The 7,127-nt window shown below is 45.5% G+C and overlaps 1 long non-coding RNA gene across 1 annotated transcript in view; it reads left to right on the top strand.

Annotated features, from left to right (window-relative positions):
• Positions 1 to 1,248: 1,248 nt before the first annotated feature.
• LOC135107713 (uncharacterized) overlaps positions 1,249 to 7,127 on the top strand; it is a 28,329-nt gene continuing 22,450 nt past the window's right edge. Inside the window, exon 1 of the long non-coding RNA XR_010271914.1 lies at positions 1,249 to 2,407. This is a non-coding gene — a long non-coding RNA (uncharacterized LOC135107713). The remainder of the gene's footprint in view (positions 2,408 to 7,127) is intronic.

The following is a 7,127-nucleotide window of genomic DNA, read 5'->3' as shown; positions in this document are numbered from 1 at the left end:
CTCTCTCTCTCTCTCTCTCTCTCAAAGGGGAGAGGGAGCGAGAGGAAGGTTCGTGCTGATGGAGGAGTTTCCTGAATCGCGTGATTGGGAAGTGAGTCTTCAAGACGGCCGGGTGAAGACGGTTTTGTAAAGATTAAATCAACAATTTTTATATTTCAACTCGTTTTTTCGTCGTTGCTGTATTTTACTGTAAACAGGAACTTATCGGAATCCTATGAAATGCTTGTTAGTATCGGCATAACTTACGTAGCCTGAATGTTACAGAATTGCAGCTTAGGGACTCGATATTTCATGCATATACGAACACACACACACACACACACACACACACACACACACACACACACACACACACATTCATATTTTCCGCAGTAATTAAGAAGGAAAGCAAAGATAATCCTTGGCCTGAGTTAAGGACACACTGCCTAGTTTGTGCCCAAGAATCTGTGTTGGCTGTGTTTATGTGATTGTGTGCAACGACACGCAATTAACTTTGCTTCCCTTATCTCTCAGATAAGAAGTGTTGCAACACACCTGATTATTAATACTAGAGTTATTCCCTCTTCCCCACCATCTAGTGACTAGTGAATGTATCTCTTAGAATATCTTTTATTTTCATTATTTACCACAACATTGATATATCTTCGTTTTCTACACGATGCTTGGTATATTTTTTTACTCTTAGAACTGTTTCCTGCCGGAGAGACTTACGTGTAGTGTGCTGGTAGCAGTGCGTAGTGCAACAGACAGTTGTACTCTTGTTTTATACCAACGTTTCAATAAATAAATGACTTGCTTACTCGTAACGTTCAGTTTACATAACTTGTGTCCACACTAGTAAGCGTTAGATAGAATTCTGATAAGTCCTGTTTACAGCAGTGATGTATGTTACGGACATCACCAAAGGATGGACAATAATCTTTGATACCTTATTAATTCTCTCTCTCTCTCTCTCTCTCTCTCTCTCTCTCTCTCTCTCTCTCTCTCTCTCTCTCTCTCTCTCTCTCTCTCTCCATATATATATATATATATATATATATATATATATATATATATATATATATATATATATATATATATATATATATATATATATATATATATATATATATATATATTATGTACACACATACACATACATGAATAGGATTGGGCGTGGATACACGCAATGAAAAGGTGTAAGTTAGCAGTGGATTTTCTTTTATTATCCGAGAAAAGTTTATGACAGCCGTTAGAGACAGCATTGACAAGCAAGCCGGGTAGCACTGACAGGTAAACCAAGTAGCACTGACAGCGACAGAGTTAACTACACGAGGTAGGATGGGACGCAGTTAGATCGGTGGCCGATAGGTGGCTCTGCGTTGCCACCGTGACGTCACGAGCAGCCCGCATCGATTTTGTAAACAGAAGGGAAGCCAGGTCGTGGAATGGTCGCTGTGGTACGAGGGTCTGTGTCCCGTGCTCGTGTGGCGCAGTGCTTCCACCATGACGTGATGTGAGCGTTACTTTCTTCCTCAAGATAATACTGCCAGACCCTGTGTTGTGAAACCCTTGATCGTGTCGGGAGAAGAGAAGGAGGGAGAAGTCACCCCGGGCCATGAAACTGGGTGAGGGAGACAGCGGTGTGGGGACCCGGGCTTCCCCCTCCTCGCTCGTGCCGCACCATCTCTCCCGCATCTTTGTTGACCGCAGGCTGTGGTGAACACGTCTTCCGCCGCACCCACCTCCCGCCATGGAGGGTGTATGCTGAGGGGCTGGCCCCAGGAGGACACACCACGCCGAAGAGGCCCAGAGTGAGTGGCGTGACAAGCTAGACTACCCAAGCCGCCCAGTGCCGCGGGCTGCTGCTGCTCCACACTTACCCACGTTCCATGATACATTCTGGTCGATTGTTAGCAAGTGTCTTGATAGGTCGCGCAAACGTGTTGGAGGAGCGAATGTGTAGTACGTATGTGTGTGTGTACAGCCCAGAGTGATGCCTTAGTGCCGTGCCGGGTCCGAGTGGAACAGTTAACCAAGTGCCATACCTGTATCAGTCATAACAGCAGTCATCACCCTAAGTTTCTAGTCAGAGCCACAGCGGTGAGTGAGTAGCCCTCCGCTCTAGTGTCTTCAGGGAGGCGGCGTGTTTGTCGGGCCTGCATCACTGCTTGAACGGCGTGGCAGCGTGTCTTCTGACCTGACAGCTGACAACAACGATATATCAGTGCAGTTTTACCTGTAAATTAAGTAGGAATACTTTGAAGCCTTCGAGTAGGAAAGTAGCAACAAGGGAGCCGTGCAGTCAACAACATGAGGATGGCCATGCTGCCAACGGTGGTGTGGGCAGTGGTGGTGGCCTGGCTGGCCCTGGCCGCCCACGCTGCCTGGCACGACAACGTCCTGCCCAAGAGAGCCGTCAAACTAGGTGAGTACTCTCCCGTGCACCACCTTCCCTGGAGATGAGTGGAAGCACATCAGGATGGCCAGGGCAGTGTGCAGCCTTGAGGGGATGGAATGAGTGTAGCGTGCGTACCTGTGTGGCAGCTTGGGGTCCTGGAAGTGTGGGCAGGGGTGGGTGGGTGGATAGGTTGTCCCGCCGAGGCTTATTGGTGAGTGTTTATAGAAAGAGATTAATGTTGCTAATGATCCCCACCAATTTCCGCAGCGGGACTGTTGGGAGGCGGGATTAATTACATTACCTGTTACCTGCTCCTATGACGCGACCTGCAGCTACTTGGCATTTGTCGTCAAACCAACCGTTGTGGTGCAGCCTTGCTCGTGTGTGTGTGTGTGTGTGTGTGTGTGTGTGTGTGTGTTTGTGTGTGTGTGTGTGTGTGTGTGTGTGTGTGTGTGTGTGTGTGTGTGTGTGAATTCCTTAAACACGTGCAAAATGGCAAACAGTCGCGGGAATACCAACTTCTCATTTATTGGATGTAAACAGACAGCTCAGGTGATGGGGTGTTGGGTGCGTCCTTGAGGTCGTAGGGAGGGGGTCAGCGTCTCCTTTCGGGGGGAGGGAAGGGGGGGTGGCTGGTTGGCGGGCGTAGCGTGGTTGTTGGACCACGACCGTCACCACCACCACCAGCGACATCATGGTACGTACCATCTCGCTCTTACTGGATAGATTGCATGGGAAAAAAAACGAAAACTAGTATAAAATAATTCACTTTACGACTCGGGGCATTATTTTTTTTTCCCCAGAAAGTTTGCTGTTAGAAGTTCAGTATACCGAAAGAGTCATTTTTATTTACGCAAGTTATTTTAACATTAAGTTGAGGGCCTTTGTGGTGTTTTGACTTCGCCGTCTATTCTTTCCTCCTTTCCTCAGCTTCTTCACCCATTTATTGTTGTTTTTAGCGTGCCCTGTGGTGAGGTGTTGTGGTCAGGCAGCGGGGCGGACGGCGGCGGCGTTCGTGGGTGGTGAGTGGGAGGGGGAGGCTCACTAAACCTGATTTGCTCTATTTTTTTTATTTTTTTTTTTTTTTTGTGAGGCGAGGGAAGCGGTTTTATCGGAGTCAAGACGCGTGCCAGTCAGTCAGGTTTGAACGAGGTTATTTAACTTGCGTACGAGTAGAGGAAGTGTTTATATTTATGTTACTTATCACTATTATCCTCCTCCTCCTCCTCCTCCTCCTCCTTTACCTTCTTTTCCTCATTCTCACGGTCATCGTTGTAAGCTTTCCTCTGTTGTGTTGTTGAGGCTGGAGTGATAACAACATCCATAACTGCACTACTACTACTACTATGGCAACAAGCACTACTGCTACTATTAATATTCAAATTACTACCACTACTACTGCTACTACAACCACCACCACCACCACCACCACCACCGTCACTTGACATGAAGACTTATCCTGCATGTTTCCTTACTTTGCACCACGTCGTTACTGTCACATACAACATGACTGAGGGACGAGGGTGTGTTGGGAGCCTGTGCTTGTGAAATTTTTACCATAACAAAGAAACGAGGTGTTAGGTAGTCTCATTTGGTGACCTTTGGTGCTTTAAAAGGTGTATTGTGTGTAAGAATAATTGTTAGTTATTATCACTGTTTAGATTGCCACATACATAGTACCGTGTTTTATCTCCGTTTTTTGCTGTGGATTCTTGAAAAGATACCAGTAGAATTCTAGACAGAAAGAACAACAGTGGCATATTTAAGATTAAATTATTGTGCGCAAACATTATTACTACTTGTTATCAGCATTATCATCTCCATTATGCCACATAACACCGAATTTTTGCCACCGTTTTTGCTGTGGATACTTGCAGAGATGTCAGTAGAATTGTAGACTGGAAGAGCAGCAAAGACAGCCTCAAATGGTGAAGGAACAACAGTGAATACCTGCGAGACGCCCTGGCTAAACCTAACAGCTGGTATACGCACTTAATTCTGCCGCACGTCCCTTGTCGAATCCAATGCTCACTGGTTTAGAAGCTTGCGTAAAACCATTATTGCTTATTTTCTCATTATTTTGAGCATTTTTTCATAAATGTCATTTTCATAATTTTCATAATTTTATCATCATTGTTGTTGTTGTTGTTGGTGGTGGTGGTGGTGCTGCAACTAGTGATGATGCTTCTGGTGCAGCATTTGCTCTTCCTGTGTTATTATTATTAATAGTAGCATATAACAGTTAGTATTAGCACACTTTTGTTTCAGTTAAGCGTCTTGTACACGTTTTGCTTTCATATAAACGTGAAGAATTAAATGAATTGTTACGAGACACACGTTATACATAGAATAATTCCTTTGTAAAGAGCGTGTCGTGCCTTCCACCGCAGCCACCACGACACTGCCACTCCTGCAATCCAGAAGTGGCGCTCCTCCCCCAGGTGGTTTATAGCATATTGTTAGATTCCCAGCGTGTGGTGCTTGCGTCAGGACGAGAGAGAGAGAGAGAATGTCAGTTTACCTACGTTTTCCTCGTGTGGGCTTGGTGGCGTCTCTCCCTTCCCGTTAAGGAGAGAGTTTAATGTGGGATAATGGAGGTGTTACATTTGGGTGCAATCGAGTGACTGTTGCGTGAGTGTAAGGAATTATGAAGGCAGGTAAGTACCCCCTCATGGTAAAACAGCTTAGGTAAACAAGGCAGGGAGTAACGCACCATAGTAGCTTGCGCGCGCCGGGTGTTGTTGTCAGTGTGCCCTATTTTGTGGTTCACCATGAGATCTAACTATTGTTGTATAATTTCATGTAGCAAATCAAACTCTGGTCTCTTCCTCAAGCTCCAGTAGTGGTGTAAGGGAGTTATGTCAGTATATGTAATTGATGGTCGCTACACCTGGTATATATTCGAAAAAAAAAAAAAAATAATTGAAATAGTGGTCTCTCTAGGTTTGTGTAATGTGTGTTGTGGAAACTCTGGTGTCGGGTAGACTATAGTAGCAGGATATAGGGAAGGTGAGATGTTAAGCTGTCTGTTATAAGCTTAAAGAGAGAGAGAGAGAGAGAGAGGGGGGGGGGTTACAAGTATAAATCGTTACAAAGTGTTTTAATAAAGAAAACCAAGCGACTTTACACATTTCATATATTTTTTTTAAGTTTAATGTAACCAAACATTAGAACATCTTAAACGTAAAGCAATTCTCGCTCTATCTTCCAAACCTGTCAGTCAGTACGTGGCGCGCCGCTGATGCTGATGAATGATACACGCCGGCACGCACGTCTCCCGCACTTCAGACAGGCCGCAGTGGTCACTTGGGATCCATAAGTTTGGGTATGTTTAGTTCTTGACAGTGACAGTGATTATCATTATTTTAAAATCTATATTAGAGTACGTACGTAACATTCTTTCAAGTTTTCGATGCTCCCGCGAGAATAAGTTAATCGAAAACACGAGACACATCTCACTCGTCGTTATACGCTTTACATTGATACTTAGATGGTTCACCTTTTCCCCTTAACTGAGTACGTATCTAACATTAAATGCAGACTGGAGACAACCTGTCGTGTCCATGGATGCCCGGGTGCTCCTGGCTGGCATTCACAGGTCGCCCCATGACTCCCTTCAGCAGGCAGCGCGAGGTTTTCATGCACTCAAGGTGTGTGGTGCTGTCCCTCACCGAGATGCGTGGCGGCACAACCCTCTTGACCTCCACGCACAGGGGGTGCTGACTGCCAGATTGGCAGCTCACCTGATAATAAGGTGAGAGAGAGAGAGAGAGAGAGTGTGTGTGTGTGTGTGTGTGTTGTGTGTGTGTGTGTGTGTGTCATATAAATGCATGCCTCTCAGCTGCCTGGTTGATAGGAAGTCATCGGTGTGTGAAGTGGTAACACGAGTGGTCATCAGTCCCAACACTGATCGCTTGGCTGCGTCCGACAAGTAATGATTAAGACGGTTTATTGGTTTATTGACGAACGAATGTTGCGGGGACTCCTGGCTTACGTTTGTGTGAGAGTGGAACCAGGCTAAAAAGGCGAGATGAAAACTTTGTTGGATATTGACCGCTGCCTTGATGACGTCTGACCATGCCACGGAACACATGCTGTGGCGGGCTGTGGTGTGGCCAGCGAGCACTTCTTGCTGTGCTGGACTCGTGGTGCTGGTCAGATTCGGCTTTCAGGCGATTTTAGTAGATCTATTAGATTACTCAGACCTGTGTAAAGCTGGTATTGTAGCATTTCGCTGAAGGCCAAGCAGGACGTGGAGTACAGCGAGTGAGATGTCTCAAAACTTCATCCTGTCAAGGTTCGAGCACCACACTCCTGCATCTTCACGGTACGGTACCCTGAGACATTTGCCTTCCTCCATAAAGATACACATAGCGAAAGAAAGAAAAAGAAAGAAAAAAAAAAAAGCAAGGTACATAAAAGATATCTGCAGGAAATCAAAGCGGCTACAACTAGTCTTGATAGCAGCAAGATTAGCTGCCGCTGCTGCTACAGGAGTGAAATCTTGTATCATGTGTTTATTACAACAGGGGAACGGAAGACACTGAAGATGGCAGGTGTTACCTTGCGTGAAGTTTATAGTTTTCTTTTCATTGGGTGTACGTGGTGGTAGAATCTCAGTGGGATCAAGTAATCAAAATAGTATTAGTGTTTACAGAGTTAGGTTGAGAAGTGGCACATCGGCGTAATGAGTGTACACAAGCGATGCAATCATGACTCGACTACTTTCACTGTAGATATTGCCTTC

This window comes from Scylla paramamosain, chromosome 15 (genome assembly GCF_035594125.1).
Source record: "Scylla paramamosain isolate STU-SP2022 chromosome 15, ASM3559412v1, whole genome shotgun sequence".
NCBI lineage: Eukaryota > Metazoa > Arthropoda > Malacostraca > Decapoda > Portunidae > Scylla > Scylla paramamosain.
The sequence above is the reverse complement of the archived record's forward strand: the minus strand, read 5'-3'. Positions and strand labels throughout refer to the sequence as shown.